We start from the raw sequence: 13,378 nt of genomic DNA, 5'->3' as shown, positions 1-13,378 counted from the left end.
TCATTCATGTTTTTTTGTGAATGTCAAGGTTTTGCCCATTTAAAACAATTAGATTTCTCTTTTTGTTATTAATTGATGAGTTCTTTGATGAATCTATTAAAGATATTTTCCTCGGTGTGTAGCTTGCCATTTCATTTTGTTTATAATTTTTGAGGAGTAGTTTTAAAATTTGGTAAAATTCACTGTATCTTTTTTTTTCTTTTATGGTTAGTGTTATTATTGTCTTGTCTCAGATATTTTTCTCCATTCCAAGGTCATGAAAATACTTTATGGTTTGTTTTGTAAACTTCACAATTTTAGCTTTTACATATAATTCTTGACTCACTACCTGAATAGAATTAGATATTGCCACTTTCTTCAATTGCTCCATGACCAGAATGCATGACCAATGGAGAGAACAAAATGAAAAATTTCAGATGTAACCTTGTAAAAATATCATACATCGTAATATAATTGTTCTCTGATACCCTGTATATGCACCTAGGCAGAGAAGCCTCTTTTCCTTATGTTTCTTTTGAATAACTAAGCAACCAGAGAGAAAGACCTATGATCCTCACAGCTAAGGCTTTCTCCTCTCCATAGCATGTAATGAAAGGCAGATCTTTTTCCTGCGCTTGACTTAGAGCTCTGTAGTTTTGACACTAAAACTCAGGTGGGATTTCCTGATTGTTCATTTCAAACTTATATTTGAATATGTTCTTCTAGGTTATTTGTGCCTTTTAATTGCTTGTAATTGTTCTTGGTAGCCAGATGTGGTATTTCTTATTCTGCATTTACAGTTGTGAATTTAACCTGTTATCAATTGGGCAAATTTCCCTGCTGAGTCTCTGGGAGGGTGTAGTAGTGAGAATAGCCTTGTAGGACTGTCCAGTTTGCCCATTTCTCCCCATCTCCACTCTGATGTTGTCTAACATCTTTCTATTGATTCCATAAAGTATAAACTGAGTTGGATTATTTGCTGTGTTTATAGTTGAACAACCAACTCTATTCCTCTTGGATTGCTTGAGAGCAAACCACCACGTCCAGAATAAATTCCTTTCTGAGACCTGTCCTCTGACTACAGTAGATATCCCATGTTGGGTTCTTACAAACAAACCAATTTACTCTGCTCTTTTCACATTCCAGAGTCTCTCAACAGTATGATACCACACTGTGGTATTCAGAATCAGTCTTTTTCAACTGACATATGCTTTTAGGCATGCCTTAGCTATCATTGAGGTCTTTTTAAAAGGACATAGAGGCTCCAGTCTTTCTTTTTAATTTCTGCTCAGATCACTGTATATTGAAATCATTATTTGCTTCCATGCTCTGTATGTTCAAATGTCAATAGATTAGTAGGTATCCTGGGACCTCTCTGTATGCAAGTAATACATTTTTTTTCCCTGCAGGTATGATTTTCTTAAAATAACATTTTTTAAGTGATGAAAATAATAAATGCTTAGATATACAGTTTGGAATACATTAAAGAGAAAATTAAACATAATCCCACCTACCATCTGGAGACACCCATTGCAACAGTTTGATTGCAATTCCTTTAACTCTTTATAGGGTATTTATATTCACCTGAGAAGATTGGGAATTGAGTAAAATGGGGAAGAATTCCAGAAAGAGGAACCTAGAATAGGCATATAAGAAGAAAACGTATTAAGTAAAATGATAACCTTTTCAAATTCACTTGAAGTTTAGAATGTGTCAATGAAAGCAGGTGATCAGCTGGCCAGATTGACTGGGGGCAGAATAAGTGGAGGTTTGGGCAACAAATAAGAGGACGCCAGCCTGTGCAGGAAAGGGTTTAGGGAACCAAGCCACTGCAAGCATTCAACTGCATGATGATGAGGTAGTCATGGAATGGGTTGAAGGCATACAAAGATTGGAATCAGTAAGACAAGAAACAGAATGATTACAGTTTCCTGGCACAGAGGTAGTAAGGATTGCCGAAGTGGGAGAGTGATGGAGGAGGGGAGATACAAAAGTGATTTAAGATTAGTGCTGTTAGGGAGAAGGAAATGATGCCAAGAATTTTAACGTGGTGGTTTAGGTAGCAGAAAATGGCAGTGAAGGAAGAAGAATGTTTAGGGCGAGAACATTTAGTTTAGAAATGTGCAGGGGGCTTTGGGCTTGGCAGACGTGGCTGAAATTCCAGCTGCATCCCTGATCAGCTACATGACATTGAGCACATTGTATACCCTCACCAAGTCTTTCTGAACTCGCTCTCCTCATGTGTCAAAATGAGGGACAGTACCTGTCCCAAAGAATGGTCCTGAGGAGATTATGATTTAGAATATATAAATGTACTAAGTACTTTCCGGTTTGAGGTATAGTGGAAAAATACATAGTCCAGCACGTAATTCTCTATTACTGGCATTTTACAAGAGGTCAGAACTGGGTGATAAGCAGTTCAGTGAGCTGTTATTGTCCTGTGAGTAAGGTTGCCAGTAGGGAGGGGTGGGTGGGAGGTTGGGCAAAATGGGTGAAGAGGAGAGGGGGATACAGGCTTCCACTTAATGAATAAGTCACGGGAATAAAAAGCAGAGAGCATAAGGAATACAGTCGATGATACTGTAACAGCGATGTAAAGGGGCCGATGGTGGCTTCGCTTGTGGTCAACACAGCCTAGTGTGTAAATTTGTCAAGTCACTAAGTTGTACACCTGAAACTGAAGTAGCACTATGTGTCACCTGTACTCAAAAATAAATATGCATCAATGAATTTGTTACACGTCAAAAAATATTTAACTCTGAATCTCTCAACTTTAGTTACTGTAAATGGAGTTAAAGTGAACATCTTTGCATGCATAGCATTTTCTGTTAATTTAACTCCGCACTTATCTCCAATACTTATTAGAAGACAAAAAAACCCCAACATGGCAAATGTTTGGTCAGATTTATGGAGTTTCCTTTCCTGAAAAAACTAGCATTTGATTTCCTTACACATTCCAAAATTGTGCGTAGGCTCCGACTATACTAACTAAATGAGAAGCTGAAATCCTAAAATGTTCATCTTCCAACTTTTTCCAGCCTGTGGTCTGTCTTGGGATCAGCAATAATTGCCTGGACAGCTAAAATGGCTTCATTAATTTTTGTTTGTGTTCTGTGTTCTTTATGCAATGATGGAAGAAATGCATCTCCTGTGTCAAAATCTAACTGTGCTTTTCGAAACTGAAAAACTACATCTGATATAAACACTCCTAATGTAAAATGCAAATTGCATTAGGGATTTCCGCATAATCATCAGGGCAACAAAACTGAAATTTAGCCAATATTATACCAGCTTCAAAATCAGGAGTATTTACATTTAAATTTATTTTTTTAAGCTGCCTTGTCAACATTTTTTTTTATATTCTCACATGCCAAAAATTTGTTTTTTTTTAGTACTGTGGCCATATTCACAATTTACGGCTAATCCAGAGGGCCAGCCGATTTCACTTTATTGATTTGGAATCTCAAAAGAAAAGTTAACATCTTGGAGATACTTTTCGAAGAACTTTCCAGTTCTGTTGTAGATGCATTTCATATTACCTCTGTTTTCAGTCTTGTGCCTGATATTCTGATCTGTAAGACAAACAATAACAATTTCCAGTTTCTGTTTCATTTTTGCAGTTGAATCGATCAGGGTTCTGACATACACAAAATGCTTCATGATATATTGTGGCACCTGTATGTTGGCCCATGTCCGTCTCCTCCATATTGTCCCACTTTTTGCTGCCAGAGTCTGTTGACTTGATTTTTAAAACACTTCAGTGGTGTGAGCCAAATCCACCTAATTTGCTGCATCATGTTGTGCTTTGCATGGAGTAGATTCTTGGTAGATAATAGTAATAATAATAATAATAATAATAATAATAATATCACATTAAGAAATTGGTACTTTGTAAAACACTTTACTGAGTACTTTATTAATTTCTTCATAAGAACTTTATGACGTTAGTCCTATTCTTCAGTGCATTTGCTTTATTCACATTGTACATTTGTTATATATTAGTACTATTATTATCTCTGTTCTTTCTGAGAAAACAGATTTTAGAGGAGGTACTGTGCTGATTCAAGTTTCTGTATCAGTAAGTGGCAGATATAAGAAGGGAGCCAGGGTGTCTGGTTCTGAACCATCTTACTATTTGGCTTATTATTATATGGATTATAATAAATATACTGTATTGACAGAATGTACATAATAAATGCACTATGCATGTATCATAAATATCAAAAATAAATTATACATGCATATAGACACCATAAATATACTATATATTTTTATTTTTTTTAATGTTTATTTTTTTGAAAGATAGCATGAGTGGGGGAGGGGCAGTGAGAGAGGGAGACAGGATCCCAAGCAGGCTTCAGGCTCTGAGCTGTCCACACAGAGGCCCATGCGGGGCTCGAACTTACAAACCGTCAGATCATGACCTGAACAGAAGTTGGATGCTTAACTGACTGAGCCACCCAGGTGCCCCCATAAATATACTATATTAACAGAAAACTAAATTGTCTTGCAACAATCTGCAAAAGTTCGAAACTTCCAATAGAGCTCTATTGCCTGTAGCAAACATTTTCATGCCCAAAAGCTAATCAATAACATAGCTTTGAGGACCTTTATAATATTCAGTGTCAATTTTTCAGAATCCATGTCAATTGCTTTATTTTTGAACATAGTTTTAATTAAACACACACATACACATACTTCACAACATCTTTTGAACTTGCTTTAGTAAAAGTGAGTTCATTTTCATTTGAAATTCCATATTGTCTAGACTTATTAAAACAGACAACAGTTATTATATCATGTGATATTATTAAAACATGAGTATTTAGTGCTATTTTATTAATACACGTACTTCATCAGTTGTTAACTTTCAGAACTTGCAATAAAGCTGTTCAAAATTTGTCTTTTAGAAAAATCCTAATTGGCTTATTATATACTTCTTAACTTGGAGCTTTTATCTAGGTCTGCTTATGTTATCATTGTTCATAGCCTTAGAAATTCTAACTAGGATGTAACTGCTTTGCAGATGGCCTCATCGTTACAGTGGTCCCACCATCGATTACAGTAATTTAGGATCTGTCAGAGGGTTACTGAATGAACCCCTCCCTCTTGGAGTATTTATGACCTACCAGGTTAACTGTCCCATTTCTGAGACACCAAATAAGATTATAGACATTTATTTTGTGACAAGTCTGTGATCGTTTGCAGGCACGCTTTGCAATATTTCTTTCCTGAGTTAGAAGACATTTTACTTAGTTATTTTAAAAGGTCAGCTTTAAGATTAACAATTAGACAGCAAAATTATTCTAGAAATATATTGAAAACATACTTGTATGTGTGTATCAGGATTTGACTATACTCCTTTTAAAGTCAGCAAACACTTCCCTAATAGATTAACCCAATTAAGATCAATTTGGTTAAAATGATCTATTTACATTGGCAATATTCTCTAAAATTATCTCACTGCATAAGTCCTATGTCCATATAGATTTCAACATATTTTTATGTAAAGTATCTAATATTTTCCAAATTCTGAAAACTCCAAACATATTAATGTTTTTCAGTGCAGTTATTGGATTTTTGATTTGTTACATCATTGAAATCAGTCATATCAAAGGTTTCTTCCTTTTCTAGTCATCTTAGATTTGTATAAGTAGGTATTAGCAGTCTTGTATTATAAACTGCTAATCTTTTCATGAACAATTCTTAGTTTTGTGGGAAGTCTATAATGGTAACCTGTTTTTTTTTTTTTTTTTTTTTTTTTTTTTTTTGAGAGAGAGAGAATGGGGTGGGGGGAAGAGAGAGAATCCCACACAGGCTCTGCGCTGTCAGCATGGAGCTTGATGTGGGGCTGGATTTCACAAATCTTGAGATCATCACCTGAGCCAAGATCAAGAGTCAGATGTTTAACTGACTGAGCCACTTGCGTGCCCCAGTAGTCTGAGACTTTTAAAGTGAGTGTATGTTAGTTACTTCCCCACCACTCTCCCAAGAGGTTTAATGAACACAGGTTTCAGACAAAAATCTGCAACAGATACACACATTTATTAAACTAACAATTATTAGTAAGCAAACAAAAGATAGCTTACCCAATCTATTCTGTAAAGCTGATGAAATTCCAGATTTCTATTCTATTTAGAATTCTACCTACTATCTTCCTTAAAGATCACTTGAGGGAGACACAACAACATTTTAGAGGAGGAACACTGCTACCCTGAGGCCAACAAAAATCCTCTTAAATTAATAGCTAAATATAGGACGATTTAAGGATTAAACCTCAAGCACCATCCCTGAGGTGAAAGGGGACAGACTTTGCAAGAGTTATTGATTCTGTTCATGAAAGCACTGGGGGAGACTGCTGTAAAATAGTTTTACCCAATTCACTCTACTTTTGATTTAACCAGTGAAAGCTAGTGTGTAATTTATTCTCCTAATGAGGAAGCCATTAGTTTAACCAGTAAAAACATATTTTTGACATGTGGTATGCAAATTGATGAAGTTGCGTTATCAAGCAAGATAAGAAAAGGAAAAGCATGTGTAGAAGGACTTTGGACTTTTAATGTGATAAAAACTCTTTGGAGTTTGGATTTTTAAACAGGGCAAATGACTACCCCTAGAATTAAAGTTTAATTAGCATATAGTATTTTGTGTGTGTGCGTGCACACACACACGCACACATAATCACACCAGTTAGGGTGAGATATTTACATGTAATTTATTGAGATAACAAAAGCTTAGATTAGGAGAAAGCTAAGAAAATTATTGGAGTTCAAAATCTCTCTTTTAGAAAACTCCTAAATGGCTTATACTTCTTGACCTTAGAGCTTTTATCTAGGTGTCCAAAATTCCTTTCTCCAAATTCTACATGAGGCTTTAAATTTGATTAAGAACATGTCATGTGTTGTAAAAATAGAATCTTTCTTCAGTGTGAAATGTGGTTAGTGCCTTATTTCTATAGGCACTATACCTATCCAACTTCCCAATCTTACCATACCAATATCGAGGCACTTTTGCTCTCATTGCTAGAACTCTATGTGGTTCTCACTTGTTGGTGTCACTGGGTATTCCAAGGAGGCTCTGAGATTGGAGTTAGGAGTGAGAAGTTTTATTGGGCACTAACACCTGTGAAAGGAAGAGAAATGGAAGGAGGAGCGTGGGAGGAGCTATCAGATTGCAGTGCCAATCTGATAGCCCAGTGAGGAGCCTAGAGTAAAGATGGTCCATGGAGGAGTCTGCTATGTGTAGAAGTAGTGAGGCCCTTGTATCATGACTTCTGCATTGGGTGGGGCCATCCCAAGAAGAATGTGCTGTCATCCCATTGCTTTGCTCAATCATTGACTAAGAACTACTATGAAATTAGTATAATCAGGGCTAGCAATTGAGGCAGATGCTAGCAAAGCTAACAGCTGGAGGCTGTCAGCTAGCCACACACCTCACTTCTGGGCAGCGAGTCCTTCCTTAAAGAAGGTTCCAAGTGTTGTATCTCTGTCCACAGTGCATGGTTTGATCCTCTTCTCTGTATACCTTTGGGAAGCAGCTTTCTCAGGGCTCTGGTGGGCCTTACTTCCTAAGGGAAAACTTAGAAGAGAGAGGTTAATCCTTTATTACATGGTGTAGTGATGTCTTGTGGGCAGGAAAGGCAATTCTATATTAGTAACAGGTGATTATTCCAATGAGCACGAACCAGTGACTCTTTTAGAACAGAAGGGATCAAATGTAGTTAATTTGGCACCAAGTGTTAGGATTCTTCTAGGAATAGTGCCGTAGCAGGGGTTCATATTGATTGTGTTGCTAGGAGGTTGGACATTCTGAAGTGGTAGTAGCTAGATCAACCTTGATAAGAAGCAGTCATTGTCATTGGGCACATTCATAGCCTCCATCTCTGTTACTGAACAGGTGGTTTATGTGTTCATTGTGTCACTACTGGGTGGTTGCAGATACAGGCTGTCTAATATCGAATGGGCAAGACAGTTTGTCTATGAGTGTTTAATGCCTTTTCTGCGATGAGTAGTTTCTGGTTGGCATTAATGTGTAATACAAATATCTTTTGCCTCTGTGCCCATTTTCCATGTGCTTATCTATTTGCCTCTACTCCAGACCTTCTCATTTTCCCATCTTTTTCCTTCCAGGCTCCTGACCAGCTACTGACCTTGTATCTGTGTATATTTCAACCCTATGCTGTCTGATAAGGTAGCCACGAGTCACATATCACTGTTGAGCTCTTGAAATGTGACTGTCCAAAATGAGTGTATTCTAAATGCAAAATACAAACCAGATACAGAAAATTTAATGTGAAAAATGTAAAATATCAAGTAATTTAAAAATATTATGTGTGAAATACTAACATGTTAGCTATATTGGGTTAAAGAAATGCTTTTTAAACATGGCTACTAGAAAAAATAAAAGTATATAGGTGGCTTCTATTTGTAGCTCACATTACATTTTTATTGGATAATACCATTCCATATAAAGTAGATAACCAGGTTTACCACCCAAAACTTTGCCCTTTGGAGGATTTTCCCCTGGCCACTGTCTTTTAATACCTCTCCTGAATGGGATTGCGATGCAGCTTCTAAAAATTTTTGGTTTTCACCTAATTACCAGGCATATCAATCCGTAATTCACTTTGATCTTCTTCATGGTCCTTTAGTTGATTAGTAGTTCTCATTGTCCATCATTGTGAACTGAGACAGAGAGGCATGGGTGTAGCTGTGGTGGGTGATACAAGAGTCTGGACTGCCTGCTCCCGCAGCTTACTTGTGCCCTGTTGGCCTGCCCATGCTTGGTCCTGGATGTATCATTTCCATGTTATGATGGATTATGCTTGGCCTGCCTGACTTTATCACTGGGCAAGTCCAACAGGACAGTTCCAGATGCGTGGTCACTTGGTGTCCATATGTTCTAGCATTCCATCATTACCAGGGCCCGGTAGCATGCCAGAGGCTGTTTTTCTACCAGCGTGTAACTCTCCACTGCAGATGTCATGGCCTTGCTCCAAAACCCTAGGAACTTGCTTTGTGATTCTCTCACTAGGGCTTGCCATAAAATCCACACTGATTTTTTTTTCCCCCAACGCTGATGCCTCCAGCACCACAGGGTCTGCTGGATAGTCTCAGGGGCAGGGTGCTTTCATTGCAGTCTGGACTTTCTGCAGAGCTCTTTCCTCCTACGGGCCCTATTCAAAGCTAGTGGCCTTCCACAGCACCCATATACGGGCTGGAGCAGGATTTCTAAGTGTGGAATGTGTTGCCTCCAGAACAGAGGGCTGCCAGACCTTGTGCTTCCTTCTTCATGGCAGGGGGTGCAGGTTGAAACAGTTTTGTCTTTTACTTTGGAAGGGATGTCATAGCACCCCTGACCAGTGGTCCCCTAAAAAGTTATTGAAATGACAGAGGCCTAGGTCTGCAGTTTATTCCTACTATGATCCCTTTACAAGAACACCTTATAGTGTGCATCTTTCATGGTTTATGTTCTCGTATTTAGTTTAAAAAAAAAAAGAATGAGGAAAAATATGTATCCTTTAACTCAAAAGTTAAAATTCTCTGTTGACTGAAAATCATGACTTAGTGTTTGGTCTGTGGCATAAATGCTTCAAAATGTGAAAATATTGATGAATATTGCCTTTGGTGTTGAGAGGCATCAGAGAAAGAAAACTTTTTTCTAGATATTTTTTTAAAATTGTGTAAGACTAGATTTGCCATATATTTCTAAATAAACCTTTATTCTTTTGCTTTTAATAAAATCTAAGTTACCACCTTATTTTCTGAAGGCTTATTCCATGAATTATTAAATGTACTTAGTAATAAATATGCTAAAGCTTTCAGCTGTCTAAGATAATTTTGTTATTTACTATTTTTCTTACATAACCCATTTTTAGTTTTTACCACAAACTTTTAGAAAATAGCAGTAAGAAAATGCCAGTTTTCCTGAAATCCAGCCTAGCCCTAAGAATATATGTATATAAAAGTGCCACAGTTTATGAAAATAGAAAATTCGGTCAATTTGCTTCTGTTGGATCTCATGAAAACACTTTCCCCTGTTGAAGCGTTTGAATAGTGAAGACACTGATTTTCATTTAAAATGTATTTGTATGTACTTTGACTACAACTCACTGCAAAGCCAGAATTTAAACCAGATGTTAATGAATAGGAATATAGATCACAGGGAGGATATTGCTCAAACCAGAATTTGGTGGCCATTCTTACTTCTTCTATTTGCTAAATAGTTTTTATGACTCCAAGTATGTTGTAATTGCTTAATATACTTTTTTCAGATGAAGTGATCCAAGGGAAAAGTAATATATGTTTTGAGAACTGAGTGACAATACTGACCCCATATTCCTCACTGTTTCAGAGTTGCATTGATTGCATTTTGGGGAGAAATTTTTCAGAGTAAGAACTTTAGATTATATAGTTTTATTTAACGATTTGGTTAGGTACTGTTCCTATAGCTTTGAATAAGACACTTAAACTCTCTGAGCGTTGGTTTATTCATCTAGAACCGTGAAAATTCTGCCTACTTGGCACAATTAAATGTAAGAAAATATGTGAAATCTGGCACAATGTCTGGCACTTTGTATCAACTCAATAAAGTCGATCCCTTTTCTCCTTCCATTTAAGCAAAACGGAAAGTTATTGGCAAAAGAAGTCTTATTTAGATTCATTAGAGAGTGATATTTTTACATTAAAACTTCCATGGTTTAGCAGTTCCATCTTAATTTTGATAGATATTACCATATATATGTGTATGTGTGTATTTCTGATTTAATAGTAGCATAATATGTTATATTTTTCTAGGAGGTTGGGGCAGGTAAATGAACAAGGAAATCATATAAATATGTACCTTCTGTAATTGCTTATAAAGGAAGAGTTTCAAAAATGTCTTTGAGCAAGTGAAACATCACTGGAATCTTTGTTGAGATGGAGACTTTCCTTAACTCTTCGCTTCTTCAACAAATACTAATTGAATACCTACTGTGTAATAAGTCAAAGACTCAGTGGTGAAATATGGCCCTTGTTGCTCTAATGGAATTTATTTGGCTAATATCTCTCTCACTATTAAGATAATCATAAAGTTAAATGTGTAATTGCAACTGTGAAGAGTACCATTAATGGCAGATGTGTGGTGCTTTGAGTGCATGTAATAGAAGGTTTGACCTAGTTCGAAAGGTGAGGAAAGTGAAGAAGGTGATTATTGAGCTGATAAATGAAACTCACTAGTATTTTTGTTTTTAGATAAATAGAGGTGGAAATAGAATTCCAGTAGGGAGTACAGCGTGCACCAAGTCCTTAATGTGAGAGTCCATATGACACATAAATGGGAGCTAAAATGTACTTGTGTGGCCAGAATATAGAGAGGAAGAAAAAGAGAATGAAGCCTCAGAAGTAGTCATCCCCCTAGGCACTGCTAGGAATGTTTATCCTTATAAATGCAATAGCAAGCAATGAAAATAATTCAAGCAAATGAGGGACTGAACATGGAGTAGATAGCCATCAAATTATCATTTTTATTTACACTTCCCTCTGGATGGGCTGGTTTATGTAAACCAGCCAGTTGTTTATTTCAGCAGAGCACAGGTGGTTATCAGGGAAGTCAAACTACGTTGATGGGAGTTGGAGGGAAGTGGATAAAAAAAGAGAAGTTGATGGTAACAGAGAGCTATTTAGGGGGTTAAAATGATCAGGTCTGTGGTATGTGGGGAGAGGGAAAGAAATCCAGGATCACTTTTAGGTTTTTGAATGGGAAAACATTCACTTGATGTAGGATTTGTCCTCTTTAGTTAAGGGTAGTCTAATGTCTTGAATCATGACTCACCCAATGCAGAAATTTATTAATCACTCTCAAATCATAGGATTTCCTGTGTTGATGATGCATTTGAAAATTTTTTCCAGGTGAATAGATATATATTTAAGTTTATTTATTTATTTTGAGAGAGAGCATGCACCCCAGCAGGGGAGGGGCAGAGAGAGAGGGAGAGAGAGAATCCCAAGTAGTCTTCACATTATCAGCACAGAGCCTGATGCAGGGCTCGATGCCATGAACTGTGAGATCCGTGACCTGAGCCAAAGTCGAGTTTGATGCTTAACCAAGTGAGCCACACAGGCACCTCTATTTATATATTTTTTATTTTAAATTACTCATTGCCAGGTTCTGTAAGTATCAACCTGTTTAACTTTGGGAGTACTAGATAATTAATACTAAAGCTATTGTTTCTTATATTCTGTACAATTGTGGCTGTTTCAGAATGTGATTGCAAAATGAAAACTGTTTACTGTGAAGCTCACTAAAAAATTAAATGTAATTATAAAAGCAAAATATTTATTGATGGCATCTTCTCCCTTACCTTAATCCTAGAAAATTAGCTTTTCTTAAAGAAAGTTCATTGTGAAAATGTTCATATAATTTCTTGATGATGATATGATTTTGATTTTGAGACCAATGATGATTTTATGATTTTGAGAGATTTTTTTGAAACACGGTCCAAGAGCATTTGCTGTGTTCTCTGTTAACTCAGTACTGCTTTCAAGAAAAAAACCTAAAAGCTGTTCTGGTTAGACAATTAAGTGGTGGCATATGGCATTTTGGAAAGAAAACACCAGGAAGAGTTAAACTTTAATGCAAAGATTTGAGTTGTTGCACATAGACTCAACTAATCAGAATGGCTAGGAAATTAGATATCTTGGTTATTAGATATCCTGGTAATTTTCTGATTAAAGAAAGATTTTTTTAAAGCATTTATTGCTGTAAATCTTAAGATATAAAAATCTATTTTGGGGGGGGGTGCCTGGGTGGCTCAGTTGGTTAAGCGTCCAACTTCGGCTCAGTTCATGATCTCACGGTTCATGGATTCGAGCCCCACGTTGGCCTCTGTGCTGACAGCTCAGAGCCTGGAGCCTGCTTCAGATTCTGTGTCTCCTTCTCTCTCTCTGCCCCTCCCCTACTCATTTGCTGTCACTCTGTCTCTCAAAAATAAATAAACGTTAAATTTTTTTTTTAATCAAATTTTTTTTGGCCTTAATGGAGCACAATGACCTTGAACTAAATTTTTCTCAACCGTACCAAATCCAGGATCATTGCTACAAATTTCAGGTATCATTGTATACTGTGATACTATGGATGTGGAAGTCATAAAAGCTTGATGCAAAACTGCATTGACTTCAGGATATACAGGGGAAGTTATGTGTAAAAAGCCCCCAAACCAAAGCAAAACAAAAAGCCCAATCAGATACCAGCTTATTTTCTTTCTGTATGTCTCCATGACCTAAATGAGAGAAAAAAATGTGGCAAATTGAAGATTCTGTTTAGTTAAGTGAGACATTCCCCTTTCTTATTTTCCTAGTTGTATTGAGATATAATTGACAGATGACAGTCTGTAAGTTTAAGGTGTACAATGTGATGA

General features: G+C 36.7%; 1 long non-coding RNA gene across 5 annotated transcripts in view; it reads left to right on the top strand.

Moving 5' to 3' along the window:
- Positions 1 to 13,378, top strand: part of LOC123380075 — a 355,918-nt gene that overhangs the window by 89,164 nt on the left and 253,376 nt on the right. The gene's annotated exons all lie outside the window — the stretch shown is intronic.

Source organism: Felis catus, chromosome A1, assembly GCF_018350175.1.
Source record: "Felis catus isolate Fca126 chromosome A1, F.catus_Fca126_mat1.0, whole genome shotgun sequence".
NCBI lineage: Eukaryota > Metazoa > Chordata > Mammalia > Carnivora > Felidae > Felis > Felis catus.
The sequence above is the reverse complement of the archived record's forward strand: the minus strand, read 5'-3'. Positions and strand labels throughout refer to the sequence as shown.